The following is a 24,328-nucleotide window of genomic DNA, read 5'->3' as shown; positions in this document are numbered from 1 at the left end:
GGTCAGACTTTATTTTTGGGGACTCCAAAATCACTGCAGATAGTGACTGCAGCCATGAAATTAAAATACGCTTACTCCTTGGAAGGAAAGTTATGACCAACCTGGATAGCATATTAAAAAGCAGAGACATTACTTTGCCAACAAAGGTCCATCTGCTCAAGGCTATGGTTTTTCCAGTGGTCATGTATGGATGTGAGAACTGGACTGTGAAGAAAGCTGAGTGCCAAAAAATTGATGCTTTTGAACTATGGTGTTGGAGAAGACTCTTGAGAGTCCCTTGGACTGCAAGGAGATCCAACCAGTGCATCCTGAAGGAGATCAGTCCAGGGTGTTCATTGGAAGGACTGATGCTGAAGCTGAAACTCCAATACTTTGGACACCTGATGCAAAGAGTTTACTCATTGGAAAAGACCCTGATGATGGGAGGGATTGGGGGCAGGAGGAGAAGGGGACGACAGAGGATGAGATGGGCCTGAGTTTGAGTAAACTCCAGGAGTCTGTGATGGACAGGGAGGCCTGGCATGCTGCGATTCAAGGGGTCACAAAGAGTCGGACATGACTGAACAACTGAACTGAACTGAACTGAACTAGGTTGGTCATAGCTTTTATTTCAAGGAGCAAGCGTCTTTTAATTTCATGGTTGCCTTCACCATCTGCAGTGATTTTGGAGCCCCCCAAAATAAAATCTGTCACTGTTTCCACTGTTTCCCAATCTATTTGCCATGAAGTGACGGGACTGGATGCCATGATCTTAGTTTTCTGAATGTTGAGCTTTAAGCCAACTTTTTCACTCTCCTCTTTCACTTTCATCAAGAGGCTCTTCAGTTCTTCTTCACTTTCTGCCATAAGGGTGGTGTCATCCGCATATCTGAGGTTATTGATATTTCTCCTGGCAATCTTGATTCCAGCTTGTGCTTCTTCCAGCCCAGCGTTTCTCATGATGTATTCTGCATATAAGTTAAATAAGCAGGGTGACAATATACAGCCTTGACGTACTCCTTTTCCTATTTGGAACCGGTCGGTTGTTCCATGTTTAGGTCTCACTGTTGTTTCCTGACCTGCATACAGATTTCTCAAGAGGCAGGTCAGGTGGTCTGGTATTCCCATCTCTTGAAGAATTTTCCACAGCTTGTTATGATCCACACAGTCAAAGGCTTTGGCACAGTCAATAAAGCAGAACTAGGTGTTTTTCTGGAACTCTCTTGCTTTTTCAATGATCCAACAGATGTTGGCAATTTGATCATGTGGTAGTTCTATTTTTAATTTTTTTTAAAGATCCTCCATACTGGTTTTCATAGTGGCTGTACCAATTTATAATACAGTTTCATGAACAGTGCATAAGTTTCCTCTTCTCAACATCTATGTCTGAAGTTATTCTCTCTTATGGTTTTGATAATGGCCATTCTAATAGGTGTGAAGTGAAATCTCATTATGGTTTTTATCTATGTTTCCCTAATGACTAGTGATATTGAGCATTCTTGGAGAAATGTCTATTCAGGTCCTTTGTCCATTTTTTAATTGGATTCTTTATCTTTTCTATTGAGTTGTAGGAGTTCTTTATATGTTTTGGATATTAACTTTTTATCAGATATATGTTTGCATTTTTCTTTTAAGTTTTTCTTATAATCTGCATGCGTGCATGCTAAATTGCTTTAGTCATGTTCACCTCTTTGCAACCCTACGGACCATAGCCTGCCAGACTCCTCTGTCCATGGAATTCTCCAGGCAAGAATACTGGAGTGGGTAGTCTCTCCCTTCTCTAGGGAATCTTCCCAAACCAGGGATCTAACCAGCATCTCTTATATCTCCTGCATTGCCATCGGGTTCTTTACCACTACACCATCTGGGAAGCCCAATAATCTGCCTAGCATTTATTTATTCCCCCAAAGAACACTCCCCACCCCACATACACCCTGAGGATGTTATTTAGAGTGGGTTACAACATGCGGCCTATAGTCTGAAATCTGAGGTACCCTCTTCTGTCATGTTTCTTAAGTGGGGGCACTGTCCAGGCAGAACTGCTGTCTGTCTGGATACTGCAAAAGGCGGGCGTAGGCACACCCATAAAGGCAGACATACCCAGGAGCATTGATTGGCAGGCTAGAAGACAAATTCTTAGGATTAAGGCAGTTTTACCTCAATAGGAGACTGGGAGTTGACTGGGAGTGTTGTAAGAGTGGGGAGGAGTTATTTCAAGGTTTATTTGCAGGTTGCTGAGAGAAATGAAGAAAGTTCACCTATATCCAGCCATCTGCAGGGTCAGTAGGGGCTGCTATATGTCTTTGCTGCAACAAGTGAAAGTGAAAGTTGCTCAGTCCTGTCTGACTCTTTGTGACCCCATGGACTATACAGCCCATGGACTTCTCTAGGCCAGAATACTGGAGTGGGTAGCCTTTCCCTTCTCCAGGGATCTTCCCAACCCAGGGATCAAACCCAGGTCTTCCGCATTGCAGGCAGATTCTTTACCAGCTGATCCACAAGGGAAGCCCAAGAATACTGGATTGGGTAGCGGATCCCTTCTCCAGAGGATCTTCCCTATCCAGGAATCGAACCGGGGTCTCCTGCATTGCAAGCAGATTCTTTGCCAACTGAGCTATCAGGGAAGGGGAAGGTAATGTAGGCATCATAATCAAAGAGCCATGCAGCGCATAAGGACAATACCCCCCACTGTGATTTTGGAGTTGTTTCCTCTCTCAACAAGCACCATAATCCACAATGGAGGTGATCAGGTAGAGGATGATCGCTACAAGGGTTCAGAAGAAATCACTCCAAGGCCAGCTGATGATCTGTATCTTGGTGGGCAGGTCACACATGTAGACAACAAAAAAGATAGCGGCAAAGGTCATCTCTATCACCGACAAGGTGTACCCTGATGTCGAGGTACGAAAGCAGATCAGAATCACCAGGCACACTATATTCTCAGCAAACAGGAGAAATCCCTTTCTGGTGAGTGGGAAGACAGTGCAGGCAGACCAGCAGCCAGGGGCTCAGAGGCACTCAGAATCTGCCATGGTATGGACCAGAGGCCCAAGAGGCATAGAGGACCTGCTCTCTGCTTGTAGATTCGAGGACGGTGCATACCCAGCAGTCTTGCCTGCCTGCCATTTAGCCAGGAAGCACATTTTTCTTCTTATTTTACACATAAAATTTGATTGGTGGCATTTTTAAGGAGATACTTCTACATATGTAGTTGAAGGAGACATAGATATGTAGTTGAAGGAGATACTGATTACTACTTTGATAGCTAAAACATATGAACATCCTAGCTTCTTTAAACCATAGGCATCACTGAGTCAGACTAAGTATTTAATTTCGTCATTGTTTCTGATAATTAACTGTAAGAATCTCACTTTCTGATTATATGGTCAATTGCACTTCTTTTATTAACTACTTAAAAGCAGTTAAACAGCCCTTTAACTTTAATGTTGGTTAATAGGCTGGGCCTTAAAATATCAAGTTTGTGTGATTCACAGCCAAATTTCCAATTATAAAACTAAAAAGTTTTAATCTCACTTTCATCCATGATCTAAAAGGAATCTTTCTTTGTCATCACAAATACATGATAGAATATAGTTTACCGATCTTTAAAGAGGTTTAGCATTCATTGAAGTCTTTGCCAAATACTTGATAGGCTAACAGATGTCATATTTTCCACTAAAGATTGATGTTCAAAGTGGACTAATTACATCCTTAGGTTACTTATTTATTTATTTATTCATTTAATATGAATTTAGCCATTAATTACTTAACTGGTTAAGAAAGCTACATTTCTGGGAGCCATTTACACATACAAATATATATTTACATATACATATATAAGTGCTTCCCTGATGGCTCAGATGGTAAAGAATCTGCCTGCAATGTGGGAGACCTGGGTTCGATACCTGGGTTGGGAAGATCCACTGGAGGAGGGCATGGCAACCCACTCCAGTATTCTTGCCTGGAGAATCCCCATGGACTGAGGAGCCTGGCAGGAGACATGGGGTTGCAAAGAGTTGGACACGACTGAGCAACTAAACATACATACATATATAAATATATGTAACCAAGATATGTCAATGCACTTTAGAGTTAATATTTTATGCTTCCTGAATTAATAGAATTCCAGTCTAGGTTTGTTTCCAATTTGCTGTGGTACTGAACAGACTGATAAACCTTTCTACGCATTTGGCTTGCAAACATATAAAATGAGGATGTGTTGTATCAATTCTTGAGGAGATGAGGCCAGTGTGGGCTTTCAGAGTCAAGGCTAAGTACAAATTACAGTCTGCCTAGGGTTTAGATGTTAGGTGAGTACAAGGATGATACTGGAAATTTGTTCAACAGAGCAGATTTGAGGTATGATCAATGTCAGAAGAGAAAGCAAAACCTTCGTGCATGTTTGGAATCAAGGATAAAACATTCATATCTGTTATGTGCATGTACACATCATCACTCACTTTCACAGGAAGTGAAGATGGAAGTGAAGAAATTTTATTTGTCTCTATAATAAAGCTGGGAGGAAAAAGAGAAAAAAGGGAGCTTAAAAAAAAAAAAACAAAGCTGGGGGCATGGGTGGAGGTTTTCATAAGATTAAGGTAAACCTCTAGATTGGAAATTGCTCACTTCTTCATTGGAGCACTTCTTAATGTTGTACTTGGCAAAATACATCATTCATCTCCATGCCTTTAATACAGATTGATTATACTCTTTGAGGCCAAAGATGGAGAAGCTCTATACAGTCAGCAAAAACAAGACTGGGAGCTGACTGTGGCTCAGATCATGAACTCCTTATTGCCAAATTCAGACTTGAAGAGAGTAGGGATAACCACTAGACCATTCAGGTATGACCTAAATCAAATCCCTTATGACTATACAGCGTAAGTGAGAAATAGATTTAAGGGACTAGATCTGATAGACAGGAACCTGATGAACTATGGATGGAGGTTTGTGACATTGTACAGGAGACAGGGATCAAGACCATCCTCATGGAAAACAAATGCAAAAAGGCAAAATGGTTGTCTGAGGAGGCCTTACAAATAGCTGTGAAATGAAGAGAAGCAAAAAGCAAAGGAAAAAAGGAAAGATATTCCCATTTGAATGCAGAGTTCCAAAAATAGCAAGGAGAGATAAGAAAGCCTTCCTCAGCGATCAGTGCAAAAAATACAGGAAAACAAGAGAATGGGAAAGACTAGAGATCTCTTCAAGAAAATTAGAGATACCAAGGGAACATTTCATGCAAAAATGGGCTCAATAAAGGAGAGAAATGGTATGGACCTAACAGAAGCAGAAGATATTAAGAAGAGGTGGTAAGAATACACAGAAGAACTGTACAAAAAAATATCTTTACAACCCAGATATTCATGATGGTGTGATCCCTCACCTAGAGCCAGACATCCTGGAATATGAAGTCAAGTGGGCCTTATAAAGCATCACTACGAACAAAACTAGTGGAGGTGATGGAATTCCAGTTGAGCTATTTCAAATCCTGAAAGATGATGCTGTGAAAGTGCTGCACTCAATATGTCAGCAAATTTGGAAAACTCAGCAGTGTCCTCAGGACTGGAAAAGGTCCGTTTTCATTCCAATCCCTAAGAAAGGCAATCCCAAAGAATGCTCAAACTACCACACAATTTCACTCATCTCACACGCTAGTAAAGTAATGCTCAAAATTCTCCAAGCCAGGCTTCAGCAATACGTGAACTGTAAACTTCCAGATGTTTAAGCTGGTTTTAGAAAAGGCAGAGGAAACAGAGATCAAATTGCCACTATCTGCTGGATCATCAAAAAGCAAGAGAGTTCCAGGAAAACATCTAGTTCTGCTTTATTGACTATGTCAAAGCCTTCGACTGTGTGGATCACAATAAACTGTGGAAAATTCTGAAAGAGATGGGAATACCAGACCACCTGACCTGTCTCTTGAGAAACCTGTATGCAGGTCAGGAAGCAACAGTTAGAACTGGGCATAGAACAACAGACTGGTTCCAAATACGAAAAGGAGTACGTCAAGGCTGTATATTGTCACCCTGCTTATTTAACTTATATGCAGAATACATCATGAGAGACGCTGGGCTGGAAGAAGCACAAGCTGGAATCAAGATTGCCAGGAGAAATATCAATAACCTCAGATATGCAGATGACACCACCCTTATGGCAGAGAGTGAAGAGGAAAAGCCTCTTGATGAAAGTGAAAGAGAAGAGTGAAAAAGTTGGCTTAAAGGTCAACATTCAGAAAACTAAGATCATGGCATCTGGTCCCATCACCTCATGGGAAATAGATAGGGAGACAGTGGAAACAGTGTCAGACTTTATTTTTTGGGGCTCCAAAATCACTGAAGATGGTGACTGCAGCCATGAAATTAAAAGACACTCCTTGGAACGAAAGTTATGACCAACCTAGACAGCATATTAAAAAGCAGAGACTTTACTTTGCCAACAAAGGTCCATCTGGTCAAGGCTATGGTTTTTCCAGTGGTCATGTATGGATGTGAGAGTTGGACTGTGAAGAAAGCTGAGCATTGAAAAATTGATGCTTTTGAACTGTGGTGTTGGAGAAGACTCTTGAGAGTCCCTTGGATTGCAAGGAGATCCAACCAGTCCATCCTAAAGGAGATCAGTTCTGGGTATTCATTGGAAGGACTGATGCTAAAGCTGAAACTCCAATACTTTGGCCACTTGATGCGAAGGGTTGACTCATTGGAAAAGAGCCTGATGCTGGGAGGGATTGGGAGCAGGAAGAGAAGGGGACGACAGAGGATGAGATGGCTGGATGGCATCACCGACTAGATGGGCATGAGTTGGAGTAAACTCCAGGAGTTTGTGATGGACAGGGAGGCCTGGCGTGCTGCGATTCATGAGGTCGCAAAGAGTCAGACACGACTGAGTGACTGAACTGAACTGATAGAACACATTGTTTTCCTTGATACTATCATACTGCAACCCTCTTTATAGTCTCAAAACAGACATGTGATACTAAAATTCTAATTTTCTGGGATGTCAACAGAGAAAGAAAAAAGGTACTCTTTGGTTTTGCACTGTAAAACAATGGGAAAGTTATGTTAATGAATGGTCATTATTTTAAATTAATGTCAGTAAAAGAACATGGCTATAGTTTTTTTTTGAGAATTTATGTCCATTCAGACTAATCAATTTATTTCCTCAAATTTTATCTCTGTGATCATATCTTTTTAAATAAAGAAAAAAAAAATAGTCACAATGTGAAAAAATGACTTAACACTACACCTCTTGGTTATAATGATCTATCCAAAGGCAAAATAAAAATATTGAGAATGTAATTACTGAGCCCAGGTTTTGCATTAGGTGTGCTAGATAAAATAGACTGCAAGGATTTAATTTGTGAGCTTATAATCTAGTTTTATGAAACAAGAAAAGGCAATGAGAACAGTTAAAAGATGCAAGAAAAATCAGAAAGGAGTTATAGTGATACAAGATGATTCATCACTGAATGAATGATGTTAACAGTAAATGCTCTAAGAATTCAGAGTAGTGAGAACTCTCAGAAGACTGATGTTTGTAGAACTAACTTTATAGAGGAGGTGGAGTTTCATTCCAGGTATAGCCTGCAGAAAATCATGAAGGGAGAACATGTGATGATGATCACTCAGGTCAATCAGACAGGAGCTGATGGTTAACACATACAAGACCAGTGAGAATTCAAGTACGTGGAAGCCAATATGTGAAGGGCTAGGATGAGTAATTTTGAATTTATTTTGCATAAAGTGGAAATTACTGGCATTGTATGAGCTGTAGCATGCTCAAATAAAGTTCATGATCAAATAAAGCTCAGTCCTGCAGTATGTGGGGGTAGAATGAGGAATGAAGGAAGGTCAGTTGGGAGACCAATTGAAGAGTCCAGAAGCGAGTGAGAAGAGTATAAACTGGAGGATGGCAAAGTAATGGACTATAAAAGACAAATGTAAGACATTGAGAAAACTGAATCAATTGATTGCCAAAACTGATTGTCTGGATGGATGTGAGATGATGAAGCTAAGAGAGTCAAGCAGGACTTCAGGTGTGGGTAGTATAAGGACTGGGAAATCTGGAGGAAGGAAATAAATTCTGTGGTCAAAATGAAGTTAGTCATAAATGTAAAAATAATGGTTATGTAGCTAGTTTATAACATGTTACACAAATTTACATAGTGCATGATGGCTCAGTGGTAAAGAATCCATCTGCCAACACAGGAGAGGCAAGAAATGTGGGTTCCATCTTTGGATCAGGAAGATCCCCTGGAGGAAGAAATGGCAATCTACTCCCATATTCTTGCCTGGAAAAATCCCATGGACAGAGGAGCCTGTTGGGCTAGAGTCCATGGGTTGCAAAGAGCTGAACATGATTGAGCAACTAAGCACATGCAACATATACATTACTGGTACACTATTATTATATATTATAACCATATTTATGCCAGGATGGATGTGAGAATTGGACCATAAAAAGGCTGAACACTGAAGAATTGATGCTTCTGAACTGTGGTGTTGGAGAAGACTCTTGAGAGTCCCCTGGACAGCAAGGAGAGCCAACCCATCAATCCTAAAGGAAATCAACCCTGAATATTCATTGGAAGAAAGGATGCTAAAGCTGAAGCTCCAGTACTTTGGTCACCTGATACAAAGAGCCAACTCAATGGAAAAGACCCCAGTGATGGGAAAGATTTAGGGCAGGAGAAGAAGGGGGTGACAGAGGATGAGATGGTTGGGTGGCATCACTGACTCAACGGACATGAGTTTGAGCAAACTCTGGGAGATAATGAAGTAAGGGAAGCCTGGAGTGCTGCAGTCCATGGGGTCACAAAGAGTTGGGCATGACTTACCAACTGAACAACAATAACATTCTTATACGCAAAAGCCCAACTTCAAAAAAAAAAACCCAAACAATAGACTCTATTTAAAAATGAGGTTCCAGATTTCCCTGGTAGTACAGTGGATAAAAATCAGTTCAGTTCAGTGGCTCAACCGTGTCCAAATCTTGTGACCCCATGGACTGCAGCACGCCAGGCTTTCCTGTCCATCACCAACTTCCGGAGTTTATGCAAACTCATGTCCACTGAGTCGGTGATGCCATCCAGCCATCTCATCCTCTGTCGTCCCCTTCTCCTCCTGCCCCCAGTCCCTCCCAGAATCAGGGTCTTTTCAAATGAGTCAGTTCTTCACATCAGATGGCCAAAGTATTGGAATTTCAGTTTCAGCATCAGTCCTTCCAATGAACACTCAGGACTGATTTCCTTTAGGATGGACTGGTTGGATCTCCTTGCAATCCAAGGGACTCTTCAGAGTCTTCTCCAATACCACACTTGGAGTACACACTACAACACAACACCATAGTACCATATATGTATTTAAATTTAGAAAGCATTATTCTTATTTTTGATAAATTGTTTAAATGTACTTATGAATATTCATACTGTGAATCTTGATACGAAAAATCTGAGGTAAGTAGATTATATATTTTAATTTTCATACTATCACTGCACAGAATGAGACAAAAGAGGAGTAATACCTTAACTAGTAAAAAAATTATTGGATTCTACATTGGGGGGTTTGACTTAGGTCATATCTAAATGACCCAGTGGTTTTCCCTACTTTCTTCAATTTCAGTTCAGTTCAGTCACTCAGTCATGTCCGACTCTTTGTGACCCCATGAACTGCAGCATGCCAGGCCTCCCTGTCCATCACCAACTCCCGGAGTTCACCCAAACCCATGTCCATTGAGTCAGTGACGCCATCCAACCATCTCATCCTCTTTGTCATCCCCTTTTCCTCCTGCCCTCAAACTTTCCCAGCATCAGGGTCTTTTCAAATGAGTCAGCTCTTGGCATCAGGTGGCCAACGTAATGGAGTTTCAGCTTCAGCATCAGTCCTTCCAATGAATATTCAGGACTGAATTTTTCAATAAAGAGTTCATGATCTGGGCTACAGTCAGCTCCCAGTCTTATTTCTGCTGGCTGTATAGAACTTCTCCATCTTCAGCTGCAAAGAACATAACCAATCTGTTTTTGGTATTGACTTGGTGATGTCCATGTATAGAGTCATCTCTTGTGTTATTGGAAGAGGATGTTTCCTAAGACCACTGCATTCTCTTGGCAAAACTCTGTTAGCCTTTGCACCACTTCATTTTGTACTGCAAGGCCAAACTTGCTTGTTACTCCAGGTATCTCTTAACTTCCTACTTAGCATTCCTATCCCCTATGATGAAAAGGACATCTTTTATTGGTATTAGTACTAGAAGGTCTTGTAGATCTTCAAATCCCTTATGATTATACAGTGGAAGTGCCAAACAGATTCAAGGGATTAGACCTGATAGACAGAGTCCTGAAGAACTATGGATAGAGGTTTGTAAGATAGTACAGAAGATGGTGATCTAAACTATCCCCAAGAAAAAGAAATTCCAAAAGGCAAAATGGTTGTCTGAGGAAATATTACAAATTGCTGAGGAAAGAAGAGAAGTGAAAAGCAAAGGAGAAAAGGAAAGATATACCCATCTGACTGCAGAGTTCCAAAGAATAGCAAGAAGAGATAAGAAAGGCTTCCTCAGTGATCAGTGCAAAGAAATAGAGGAAAACAATAGAATGGGAAAGACTAGAGATTTCTTCAAGAAAATTAGAGATGCCAAGGGAATATTTCAAGCAAAGATAGACACAATAAAGGACAGAAACCTAACAGAAGCAGAAGATATTAAGAAGAGGTGGCAAGAATACACGGAGAAACTATACAAAAAAGATATTAATGATCCAGACGCTGTGCTCACTCACGAAGAGCTAGACATCCTGGGCTGTGGAGTCAAGTATGCCTTAGGAAGCATTACTAAGAACAAAGCTAGCGGAGGTGATAGAATTCCAGCCGAGCTATTTCAAATCCTAAAAGAAGATGCTGTGAAACTACTGCACTTAATATGCCAGCAAATTTGGGAAACTCAGCAGTGGCCACAGGACTGGAAAGGTCAGTTTTCATTTCAATCCCAAAGAAGGGAAATATCAAAGAATATTCAAACTACTGCACAATTGCACTCATTTCACATGCTAACAAGGTAATGCTCAAAGTCCTTCAAGCTAGGCTTCAACAGTACATGCAAGAACCAAGAACTTCCAGGGGTACAAGCTGGATTTAGAAAAGGCAGAGGAACCAGAGATCAAATTGCCAACATTTGTTGGATCACAGAAAAAGTAAGGGAATTTCAGAAAAACATCTACTTCTACTTCATTGACTACACTAAAGCCTTTGACTGTGTGGATCATAAAAAACTGTGGAAACTTAAACAGATGGGAAAACCAGACCATCTTACCTGTCTCCTGAGAAACCTGCAGGCAGGTCAAGAAGCAACATTTAGAACAGCACATGTAACAGTGGACTGGTTCAAAATGGGGAAAGGAGTATGTCGAGATTGCATACAGTCACCCTGCTTATTTAATTTATGAAGAGTACATCATGCGAAATGCCAGGCTGAATGAGTCACAAGCTAGAATCAAGGTTGCTGGGAGAAATATCAATAATCTCAGATACACAGATGACACTATCCTTATGGCAGAAAGTGAAGAGTAACTAAAGAGACTCTTGATAAGGGGGAAAGAGGAGAGTGAAAAAGCCGACTTAAAACTCAGTTCAGTTCAGTTCAGTTCAGTCACTCAGTCGTGTCTGACTCCCTGTGACCCCATGAACCGCAGCACGCCAGGCCTCCCTGTCTATCACCAACTCCTGGAGTCCACCAAAACCCATGTCCATTGAGTCGGTGATGCCATCCAACCATCTCATCCTCCATCGTCCCCTTCTCCCACCCTCAATCTTTCCCAGCATCAGGGTCTTTTCAAATAAGTCAGCTCTTTGCAGCAGATGGCCAAAGTATTGGAGTTTCAGCTTCAGCATCAGTCATTCCAGTGAACACCCAGGACTGATCTCCTTTAGGATGGACTGGTTGGATCTCCTTGCAGTCCAAGGGACTCTCAAGAGTCTTCTCCAACACCACAGTTCAAAAGCATCAATTCTTTGGCACTCAGCTTTCTTTATAGTCGAACTCTCACATCCATACATGACTACTGGAAAAACCATAGCCTTGACTAGATGGACCTTTGTTGACAAAGTAATGTCTCTGCTTTTTAATATGCTATCTAGGTTGGTCATAACTTTCCTTCCAAGGAGTAAGCGTTTTTTAATTTCATGGCTGCAATCACCATCTGCAGTGATTTTGGAGTCCCCAAAAATAAAGTCAGCCACTATTTCCACTGTTTCCCCATCTATTTGGCATGAAGTGATGGGACCGGTTGCCATGATCTTAGTTTTCTGAATGTTGAGCTTTAAGGCAACTTTTTCACTCTCCTCTTTCACTTTCATCAAGGGGTTCTTTAGTTCTTCTTCACTTTCTGCCATAAGGGTGGTGTCATCTGCATATCTGAGGTTATTGACATTTCTCCTGGCAATCTTGATTCCAGCTTGTGCTTCTTCCAGCCCAGCGTTTCTCATGATGTATTCTGCATATAAGTTAAATAAGCAGGGTGACAATATACAGCCTTGACGTACTCCTTTTCCTATTTGGAACCAGTCTTTTTGTTCATGTCCAGTTCTAATTGTTGCTTCCTGACCTGCATACAGGTTTCTCACCAGCCAGGTCAGGTGGTCTGGTATTCCCATCTCTTTCAGAATTTTCCACAGTTTATTGTGATCCACACAGTTAAAGGCTTTGGAATAGTCAATAAAGCAGAAATAGACATTTTTCTGGAACTCTCTTGCTTTTTCGATGATCCAGCAGATGTTGACTTAAAACTAAGCATTCAAAAAATTAAGATCATGGCATCCAGCCCCATCACTTTATGGCAAATAGATGGGGAAAAAATGGAAACAGTGAGAGACTTTATTTTCTTGGGCTCCAAAATCATTGTAGACAGTGATGGCAGCAATGAAATTCAAAGAAGCTTGCACCTTTGAAGGAAAATTATGACAAACCTAGACAGGGTATTAAAAAGCAGAGACATTACTTTGCCAACCAAGTTCTGTCTAGTCAAAACTATGGTTTTTCCAGTAGTCATGTATGGATATGTGAACTGGACCATAAAGAAGGCTGAGCACCAAAGAACTGATGCTTTGGAACTGTGGTGCTACAGAAGATTCTTGAGAGTCCTTTGGACAGCAAGGAGATCCAACCAGTCAATTCTAAAGGAAATCAGTCCTGAATATTCATCGGAAGGACTGATGCTGAAGCTGAAGCTCCAGTATTTTGGCCACCTAATTTGAAGAGACAACTCACTGGAAAAGACCCTAATGCTGGGATAGATTGAAGGCAAAAGGAGAAAGGGCAGCTAGGATGAGATGGTGAGATAGCACTGTCAACTCGATGGACGTGAATTTGAGCAAACTCCAGTAGATAGTGGAGGACAGGAGAGTCTGGCGTGCTGCCGTCCAAGAGTCAGACATGACTTAGTGACTGAACAACAACAACAACAATAACATGGGTGCTGAACATCTGTCTCTTCAAGGATTAAATCACATGATGCTGATGCTGACCTTTATCACCCCCTGAAGGAGTTCAGGGGGGATAGAAGAAATGAGGAACTTTGTGCTCTGGAAAAAATGGCAGGACAGGTCTTCAGAGAGTTAAATATTTTCAGCAGCTGATTTTATGAGCCCTATTCTTGTCTCTCTTCATATCTACTAAAATACTAAAACCCTTCATGGTGAGGATTATTTCTTGTGACTAGCAGAAGTTTCACAAGACTAGCAGAAACTTTCTGAAAAAAAATATGTGCTTGACTGCATGGACTCCCCATTCATCAAAATCACTTATCCTTGGCTCCATTCTCTTTCGAGCAATTTCTCAAAGCTATCTGAGGTGCTGTCTCCCAGGCTGCAGTCCTCATTCTGCCCCCAATAAAACTTAACTTGCAATTTTCATGTTGTACATTTTTTTTAAGTGGACATAGGTTATCAATAAGACTGAGGTGGCACAAAAAATATATGGTATCATTCACTAGTTACTGTACTGTACATGAGATCCCCAGATCTTGTTCATTTTACAACCCTGTTTGTAATCTTTGGCAACATCTTCCCTTTTCCCTACCCCTAGCCCCTGACAACCTCTCTGTTTCTTTGAGTTTTAGTTTTAAAAATTCCATAGATAACTGAGATCATACAGTATTTGTCATTCTCTGATTCATTTCATTTAAACATAATCCCTAAGGTTCCATCTCTGCTGTCACAAATGGCAGAATTTCCTTCTTTTCATGGCTGAATAATAGTCCATTGTATCAGCTGGTCCCCAGGTTATGATGGTTCAAGTTATATAATTTTTCAACATTATGATGGTGCTACAGCAAAACTCATTTAGTAGAAACAAACTGAATTTTGATCTTTTCCTGGTCTAGTGATATTTGTTACCATACTCTGCTGATGCTGGGCGGCAGCAGCTAGCTACAGCTCCCAGTGAGTCATGTGATCACAAGGGTAGATACACTTGCAACCATTCTGGTTTTCACTTTCAGTACAGTATTTAATAAATTACAGGAGATATTCAATACTTTATTATAAAACAGTCTTGTGTTAGATGATTATGCCCAATTCTAGGCTAATGCAAGTGTTCTGAGCATGTATAAGACAGGTGAGGCTAAACTTGATGATCAGTAGTAGGTGTATTAAATGCATTTTCAACTTACAATATTTTCAACATATGATGGAGTTATCAGGACATAATCCCATCATAAGTTAAGGAAGATCTATATGTATACCACATTTTCTTTATTTATTCATCCATTAATGGACAATTGGTTGTTTCCATATCTTGGCTATTGTAAATAATGCTTTAATGAATATAGGTGTTTTCTTTTTCTTTGGATAATTACCCAGATGTGGAACTTGTGGATCACAGGGTAGTTCTCTGGGTCAGGAATATCCTCTGGAGAAGGAAATGGCTACCCACTCCAATATTCTTACCTGGGAAATCCCATGGACAGAGGAGCCTGGCTGGTTGCAGTCCATGGAGTTGCAAGGGTTGGATACAACTTATCAACTAAACCACCAGAGTAGCTCTATTTTTAATTTTTTTAGGAACCTCCATACTATATTCTGTAGTGACTGTTTTTTTCTTCAAACACTTTGAATATATCATTCTACTCTCTCCTGGACAGCAAGGTTTCTGCTGTAAAACCCAATCATAGTCTCATGGGAGTTCTCCTGTATGTGAGGATTTTTCTCTTGCCTCTCTAAAAATTCTCCCTTTGTCCTTAATTTTAGACAGTTTTATTATATTGTGTCTTGGTAGAACATATTTTTAAGTTGAAATTTTTTGGGGATCTATAAGCTTCATGTACTTGGAGTTGTAAATCTCACCCAAGATTTAAGAAATTCTCATCTTTTAAAATAATAAACTTTATGCCCCCTTTTCCATCTCTTCTCCTTCTGGGATGCACAGATTACTTCTTTTAATAGTTTCCTATAGTTCACTTAGATTTCTTCACTCTTTTTCATTCTTTTGTTTCTTGTTTTCCTCTGACTGGATAATTTCAAATGACCTGCTTTCTACTTCACCAATTCTTTCTATTCTTTGATCAAGTCTGCTCTTGCTCTCTATTGCATTTTTCCTTTCATTCATTGCATTCTTCAGCTCCAGAATTCCTATTTGGTACATATACATGTATATACAGAAAGTTCAACAAATCAGGTGTTCTTGATTCCTGATTTTTTTTTTAATTGTCTCTTGTTTGTTAAACTGTCCTTTGTTGATTCTTGTAGCTCACTGAGATCCCTTAAAACAACTATCTGTCCCACTATTTTATGGGGCAAACTGCAGATCTCCATTTCTGTGGGGTTAGTAACTAGAAAATTTTGTGTACCTTGGTGTGTCATGTCTTTGATGACTTGCATTGTTCTCTTCACATATGAAGAAGCATTTGCCTACTCCAATCTCTACTGACTGGCTTCAGGAGAGAAACCCCTCTGTCAGCCGTGTTAGGGATCCTGAGGCTAAGATTGTACACCTTCTCTAGACCCTGCAAAGCCAGGCTGAATGCTGACAGTCTCCCGTTCACTTTCCCTCGGGCAATGCTGAATGCTTAAGCTTGTGTGCTTTCTTTCAGCCCCATGGAGTTGAGCCAGCATTTTTGCTCACTCATTAGTGTACTGAAAAAGCTTGCCCCTGCTGCCCTTGAAGGCAAGTGCACGACCTAGCACGAAGTGGGAGTGTGTGTGGGTGATGTGAATGGAGGGCTAGGGGCCAACTGGAAGGATCGATAGGCAGGGCACCCACAGCAGCTTGCGGTGGGCTTCCTGATGGAGTCTGCAACACAGCTGGTAGGATCCACATCTCTTTAATGCCCTCTGAGAGCCTGAGTGCTAGTTTGCCAGCTGCTCCCCACCTCTTAGTTATCCAGCACACTTCAGGATTCTGGATAGGGTGAGAAAGAAGTGGGTCTCTTTAGCAGCAACCCACATAACTGGGAAAGCTGGGTCCATACTCACAGACTTTCTCTGTTCCCTGTAGGAGAAACTGTGGTCAAAGAAGATCTCTCTTGGCACCGAGCTATGCTGCCTTGGGGGAGGAGTAGTGTGGGTAAAGTGAAACTGTTCCTTTTATGCTTTTCAATGTGTACATTCTCAGATTTTCTTTTTCTGCTCCAACAGTGTGCTGGAACTTCTACACCAGACTTCTGACTTGTGCCAGGCTTCTTTAGGAACAAGATGGAAAATTTCTATTTCACCATTTTGATGTTGTAACTTTCCTTGAGTAAGAATTTACAGTAGATATTAAGTTCTTCCAGTTCTAAATTTCTATGTTTTTTATTTGTCTATAATACTGAAAATTTTACTTTTCTACCTATACAAGTATTGATCTACTTTTCTATTGTTCCTATTGAGCAGAATAAATTACTATAAGGACTGGAAACATGAACTAATTACTAGCCTACTTTGAAATCCTTTCTTATGCTGGTATCTTACATTATTTCATCAGAATTTTGGTAGAAAATGTTTGAGAAGCGATCATCAAATTGTCCTGCTCAAATAGCCCTCTATTAGAGATTTCTCATTTCTCTTGGATTGGCTACTTCAATCTTTCAGCAAATTAGAAGTCTTTGTCATATTTCAAAAAATTTTAGGCACATGTGCAATATTTAAACAGTAGTATAGCAATACACTACAGATTTTTTTAAAAAGAAAATGGCTACTCTTTAAAGCTTTCTGAAATTTCTAAAAATAGAATGTCAATCATTGTTAGAAAAAACTTTATACAAAGCTCTTACCTTATTAAAAGATTTTCCGAATGTAGCCACCTATAGTAAATAAAATGGATGAGCCAAGAAAATGTAATAAAAAGTTAAAAAAAAGAAAAAATTATAAGTAGACCAAATTATTCATATAACATACATTCATTCACGTGTTATATAATTACCTTTCACCCTACAAAATCTGTTTTAATATTTGCTTCTTCCCTTTGATTGAGAACATATGATTATGTTTATTTCCATCTTTGATAGCTTCAAAGTGCTTATCATTGAATTTACAGAATATTTATCTGCATTCCTTTGATATGATGTTTACTTACTTCATAGTGTTCATTTTTCCAATTATTTTGTAAACTTCTGGTAGTCAGGATTAGTACCTATATTTTTGTTTTCTATACATGTAACTCTCTTCCATTTACATGTCAGCATACACTGTAGTCAACACAAAATATAACTTATGCTCAATTAGACTAAGTAGCTATATTCACTGAAAAGGAACTGCTGAACCAGAATAAAAAGTTATGATTCACTTTTTTTTCCCTATAAATTTGGTGAAACCTCAGTGAGAATAGAAATGAATGTTTCTTGATCTTTGTTCTATTAAGTCCAAGTACTATTCCACGTCATAGGTAAAATGCCAAATATAAGCGACTTAGTTTAGCTTCTCTGGAATGCAGAGTCTGAGAAAAGGGTCGGGATGGAAGTACTTTAACTGGAATGTAGTCTCAGAAAACAAGAATGAGTGAGATAAGGAGGAAGGAAAAAGGAAAAGGCTCATAATCAAAGTCATTCCTGTAGAATGGAGGCTCGATTGTGTTGGGTCTCCTGAAAGGCACCTAGAGAGCCTTTCTAGTGCTGCCCACATGAAGAATAGAAGCTGGAACTCATATACACTGTCTCCACGCCCCTACTGTCCCTTGGAATAATAACTGCACCTGTGGTTAGTTCTCCTAGAGCTAGAGAATGGCTAGGGAGAAAGAGGAAAGATAAATGTGGCATTTCTCCTTTGAGGTGGTGAAAAGAATTTCCAGACCCAATTCCAACCAGGGTGTGTTCCTCATACCAACAAGCCAATTCTTCCCCACACCAACAAATAATTCTCAGGACACCAGCAGGGTGTCTGAGAATTCAACTCTACTCTAATTCCATATAAAAGATAGCATCACGTTTCACAGGTTGAGAACTCGGTCCTACAAGACCATCCTCCCCTTCAGATGTTAGTTCTTAGCCCACTTAGGTACTTATGCTACTAGCTGACTGGCTACAAACTGGAGGTTCCAATGACTTCCTTTTCGGGTTTGATTAATTTGCTAGAATGGCTCACAGAACTCAGGGAAACTCATTTACCCACTAGACTACCAGTTTATTATAAAAGGATATTAGAGGATTTGAATCAACAGCCACATGAAGAGATATATAGGGCAATGTCCTATTCAACCTCAAGTCCCTCTCCTCTCCCCTGGAAACTAGGAGGTGAGACAAAGTTCCAACCCTCTAATCACAGAATTGGCAACCAGCCCCTCCCTTGAGTGGGTTCAAAAGTCACCTTCCTTGAAGAACTGAGGATAAGAGTTTTCTTTAAGAACTGAGGACAAGAGTCCAAGTATTATCTCACTGCTCTTATCTCAGGAAATTCCAAATGTTTGGGAAGCTGTTATCTAGGAATTGTGGCTGAAGGCCAAACTCAGATAACCAAACATATGCATTTTTACTATAAATTACAATATTGCAGGTGGGATGCAGAGAACAAAAAAAATATATTCATTTACTACAATAACACAATTATCATTTCTTGTGCCTTGACCTGGGGTCGTGTCTCCGTTCTGCACACCGGCTTTTAAGAGGGGGCATTCACATGATGAGAAAAAAACAAGATAACATGAGTTATGGAAACCAAGTCACATGGATAAGCACTGAAGGAACTGGAGGTGTTAGCTTAAAGAAAAGATAGGACAAAAAGATAGGTTTGGTCAGTTGGAGGGGTAAATGAGCTTTTCTGGAGCTGTTTACTGCAGCTATGACTGAAGTCACAGATGGGCTGATAGGATGAGACACAGGCTATCTGAAGTATCCTCCATGAGAAGTAATCTTTAAGAAAATTTTAACAAGAATATTTTAAAACTTTCTTCTCAACCTTTGGAAATGCAACTCCAGTGAGGCCCCCAAAAATCAAAGAAAAATTGACTAGTAAATGGTGATGGCTAAATATTAGAAGAGCAAGAGAACACACAAATCAGCATTTTCTTTCAATTCACTATTCACAGAGTTATATTTAGATGAGTGCAAAATGCATTTGGTCAACCACTTCACATTCAAATTCGTATGTGTGGAAATAAATTTGATCCATCTGTGTCTGAATTTTTATTTTTTAAACCACCAACATTTTCTTTTACAAGAACTGATTTCCAAGGAGTCTTATGATATCCCCAACCTCCTGCCAAACCTCCCAAAAAGTCTGAAATGTGGAAGATGTACTGAACCTCCTCAAATATACTGGTTTTTAAATAAAAATAAGCAATAAACAAGCAAAATAATATCTGACTTATCTGTTACAATGGCATCCGTGTTGAAATGAAGCATAAAAGAGGAAACGAAGTTCTATATAATATCTATTTTTAGTACATATGTGCTTAGATATGGTATAATGCAAATAACCTACACAACAAGTTATGTGTAAGCAGTTTGCGTATGAACCTCTAGTTTAAACGTGGAGTGGATGACCCAGGACAAATTTATGCTTACTCTGAAGAGTGACTTAAGTCATAGGTTACCAACGACGTTTCCCCATCTACCTCCTGGCTACTCCCTTGTCTCCTTACAGACTTCTCTGCCTCAGTCTGTCTCATAACTATTGCTGTTATTCAAGGGGGTTCCGTCTAGATCCTTTGTTTCTTTAGTTCACCATGCTCCTCTAGGGTAATTTAATCCTACCCCATGGCATCACTGACCATTTAGATGCCAATGACTTTCAGGCCTATATCTTCAGCTTGGCTTTCACTTTTGGAAAAGACTATTCCCAAACTCTTCCCACTTAATCAATAAGTACTTTGGCATTTCCATAAGTACTCATTTTATGACCCAGAAACTTTTTTGACTTCTTTTTCCTTCTTTGTCACTCCCTTCCTACCTCCAGTGAGCCCCCAAGTCCAGACCCTTCTTTCTCTTAAGCATCTCTCTACTCTAGTTCAAATCATCCTTTTCTACCACCTGAATTACTGCAACACCTCCCTAATTGAACTAACCATACTAAGGATAGCTTCCTCCAAACCATTCTATGCATAACTGTTAAAGGCTCTTTCTATAACAGAAATCTGATCATGCCTCTTTCTGGTTAAAACCACTTTTAACCATCACTTTTAGAATGAAGTCTAAACTTCTCATTGTATTTACAAAGCCCTAAAGTATCTGGCTTATTAGATTTTCAACCTCTTCTCTGAATTCACCCCTGGCATTCTACTGTCCAAATATCTGAGTTTTTTTTTTTTTGTAATTTCTAAAAAATAATCATATTCTCTCACACATCCAGTGATAGATACTCCCATACTTTCTTCTGATTAAAATTTATTCTCCTCCCCAGTCCTATCCCATCCAACTTCCTTGTCTCATCAATTTTTCCTGTTCCACTGACAGAACCATGCCAGCTTACATGCCCTTTCTTCCACTGGTTCTGCCAAGGCTGTTTGATGCCCCACCCACCGTGTGCTTCCTCTCTTACAGCCCTTGTTTATCGCAATGTACTATAGTTGTTTCTCTGTCAGTCTCTTTCAATACACTTTAAACTCTCTATGAGGATTAAACCCCACTTCCTAGCAGGACTCCCAACACATATTACACATGCAATAAATTACTGTTAAGTATATTTAAAATCTAATATACCATTTTAGATCCATAGTAACAGCCTTACACATAGAACAGACTATCATAGGTGCTAACTTATAAACTGCATTTAAGGATGTGTTTTCATCTCCTTCTTGTATCATCATTCATAGGAAAAATGTTTTAAGACTTATACAAATATAATGCTATTTTCCCTTTTGCTGTGTAAACACACATATAGTTGTTTTTTTTTTTTTTTCTGTTTTATCTGAACTTGTTGCTAAATGTATTGAGTATCTAAGTACTTTGTCCTTTAACAGTTCTTTTATATACCTACTATAAATAATCATTGCTTTTTAGAGCATACTGGAAATCCTCAAGTAAATTACATTTGAGACAAGAAAACTGAGAGAATGTATGAAGATTAAGATTTTTAGGACAGATAAAATACTAAGAGTTGTATTAGAACTAGATTGCAGAGATGTTTAATCTTCCACTCTTTAAAACTGAATAAAGCATCTTTTTTTTGGAGAAATATTACCTAGAATGTCAAGCAAATGTTTATAGATGTTTAAGAAAAGCTAACTTCTATATTTTTCAAGTCTATAAAAGTTATATGAAGTGGGATAGGATTGTAAAGATATACTTCCACTGACCTTTCTTTCTGCTCCTAACAAAAACACATTTACTGTTGATGACAGAATGCCTATAGTGACTTAAGCTCTGAAAATATTGCCACATGTTTATAGGGACATGTGTATTTAATATGTAGGTACTTTGTGACTTTTAGGAATATATCTCTCATTTATAACTAAAAAAGAGAATTTTACTTCTTATAGAGAATTCTAGTTAAAAGGAAACTGTTACTTTATGTCATTTTATAACAGTCTGTTCATGATAGATCTACTTAGATAAAATTATTTTGAAATTCATAGTGGTACATCTACACAGTCAAAAAATGCAAAAGAATTTGGGAAAAAATTAAATTCTTTTTCAGTGGAGGATCTCAAATAGGAAATAAGAATTTGACTTAAACAAGAAATCCTTTAGTTTAGCAGTTTGATTAAGGTACAGAAGCTTCAAAATTATCAAATGTCCACTTTGATTGGCTTCATAAAATGTTTAAACTTAATTTTAAGTGTAGCATTGCTTCCCAGTTTTTCTTAATGAATTGCAGCCCCCAAAATTGGTCTTCAAAAATTATGAACTGACAATTTAAATTAGAAATACACTGATCATATTTTCAGGTTGAACAGTCATATCAAGTAATTAAATTTATGAGCTATAAAGAAACATTAAGAAATTTACCTTTATATTCCATTACCTTTTTAAAAATGAAATTATTCCATTCTTTTCTGATGGACTGGTACAAGTTGCAATCAGATTTTAAAAGTCCCTGTCAATTTTAACAGCTAGTGAAAAAAAATTAAAAAAAGAAAGAAAAGAAGGCATTCTATGAAGTGGAAAGAGTATTAAATATTCCAAATTTTAGTAAGAAGCTAAATCTATTCTTATACCAATGCCTCTTAGACCTATCTCTAAAGTATATTTTCTCAAAATTCCCTATCATCACCATTCAAATGATTAACCTCTGAATAATTTTCTTGTGTTCACCTTGTTTCCCTATTCTGAGTTATGGGTCTTCATTTGGGGAATCTGCTAAGAATACTTCTGTGGTATTCTATGTGATAGAATAGTGAGATTTTAGTGTTTTAAATTGGATAAAACCTTCATTAATCATACCCTGTTAAAGGTATTATGTTTATTGGTCAAAATGACAGAGCACACTGCTGAGAAGATAATAAGTGCTTGATAAATAATTACTTGATAATCAAATTACCTTAAATATCTGATATTTTTAAAAATCTATAAAGTTGATAAAAAATATGACTTGCAATCAGCCTTCTAGGTAATTTGATGAAAACGAGATAGACTTTTTAAAAATCAGAATTACTGGAATGAATGTAACTGTTTAAACAGATGTCATCCCCCCAAAAAAAACCCATGCATTAAGTGAATCAATTTATTTTCTTGGAGCAAATGTGGGAAATCCAAATGCCAAACAGTAAGAAAAACTTTACCAAAGACTGAAAATTACAATTGATAAGATGATGCAACAGTTCTTTGACCCCCACATAAGCTGGTTCTGTGGTAGGATAAAAAATGTTTTATAAGAGAAACCAAGTTTATAAAAATCGAGACTACTAATGAAAAACAGACTTCTGAGGTTTTAAATGATCTGATTTTCTGTTCTTCTTTTACTGTGTTTGGAAATGACAGCAGAAATCATGAAATATAAGCATAAAAGTAGTTCGGGATATTTCTAACCTCTATTACAAGACAATTACTGGTTGAGAGTTCTTTCTTAATAAACCAACATGATTCATCTTGCGTTTTCCTTGTTGTCTCCTTCACTATTGCCACATAGAATACTTTGTACCTGGTCCTTATCGGCTGCCACAAAAATGAACCATTTCGTGGGGAGCGCTGAGAGATAAAAATCTATTTGATAATGAGGTTATATCCCTAATTTTGTCAATTAAAAGTGGAAAGCTATAAATAATACAAGAAGAAAAACACAGCTGTGTGAATCTTGGCACAACAGGGTGAAACTATCCCTACCGTTTGCTTCTTTTCCCCACATCCCCCTTTCCAATGCATATAAATTCATTGCTCTGGTGGCTTCAATTTGGGCCCCAGTTTTGACTAAATCTAACAGCCCAAAGAAAAACACAGCTGAAACCACTGCCTGGTGGTTTAACTCACAGCCCCAAATGATAGGCTTCCAACATAGCCCAGCAGGTTTTCAGCAAGAAGGCTTATGAATAGAGTTCATTTTGGAAAGTGAAGAGTTTGATAAAAAGTCAGAAACAGAGGCTTTACCATAGCTGTCTTAGGAGATTTTGCATAGCCCTACTAGAAAGAGACAAGGCAACATTCTAGTCCCCTACTGTAAGAAATACCCGTTAGATTTCTCTGGTGCTTTAAAACGGACTTAGTCTTTGTTCAAATGCTAAAACCACAAGGAAATGACAAATTCACATGCAAAACAAAGAGCTGAACTGTGCATATTTATTTCTTTCATTTGTATTTGATTTATTCTCATTCAGTTCTGAAGACCTGCGGGTCATCAATCATTCCTGAACTAGTAAACCTAAAGCCTTTGTGGGAATTTTGTCCTTGAGTCTGCCCTTCTCTATGTGGTTCCACTATAGATTATCTCCTCATCAGCTGTGATCCAAGGATCTCCAAATATATATACATATATATATTCAAAGCTATCTAAACATAAGATAATCAGCTGAAATGTGGTTT

General features: G+C 38.8%; 1 protein-coding gene and 1 pseudogene across 2 annotated transcripts in view; one reads left to right on the top strand and one right to left on the bottom strand.

The window, feature by feature from the left end:
* The window catches only part of PPP1R1C (protein phosphatase 1 regulatory inhibitor subunit 1C), a 123,337-nt gene that overhangs the window by 22,188 nt on the left and 76,821 nt on the right, over positions 1 to 24,328 (top strand). The gene's annotated exons all lie outside the window — the stretch shown is intronic.
* LOC133050939 (proteolipid protein 2-like) lies at positions 2,238 to 3,011 on the bottom strand (annotated as a pseudogene).

Source organism: Dama dama, chromosome 33 (assembly GCF_033118175.1).
Source record: "Dama dama isolate Ldn47 chromosome 33, ASM3311817v1, whole genome shotgun sequence".
Lineage (NCBI taxonomy): Eukaryota > Metazoa > Chordata > Mammalia > Artiodactyla > Cervidae > Dama > Dama dama.
Note: the sequence above shows the minus strand (reverse complement) of the source record. Positions and strands in the feature narration are given on the sequence as shown.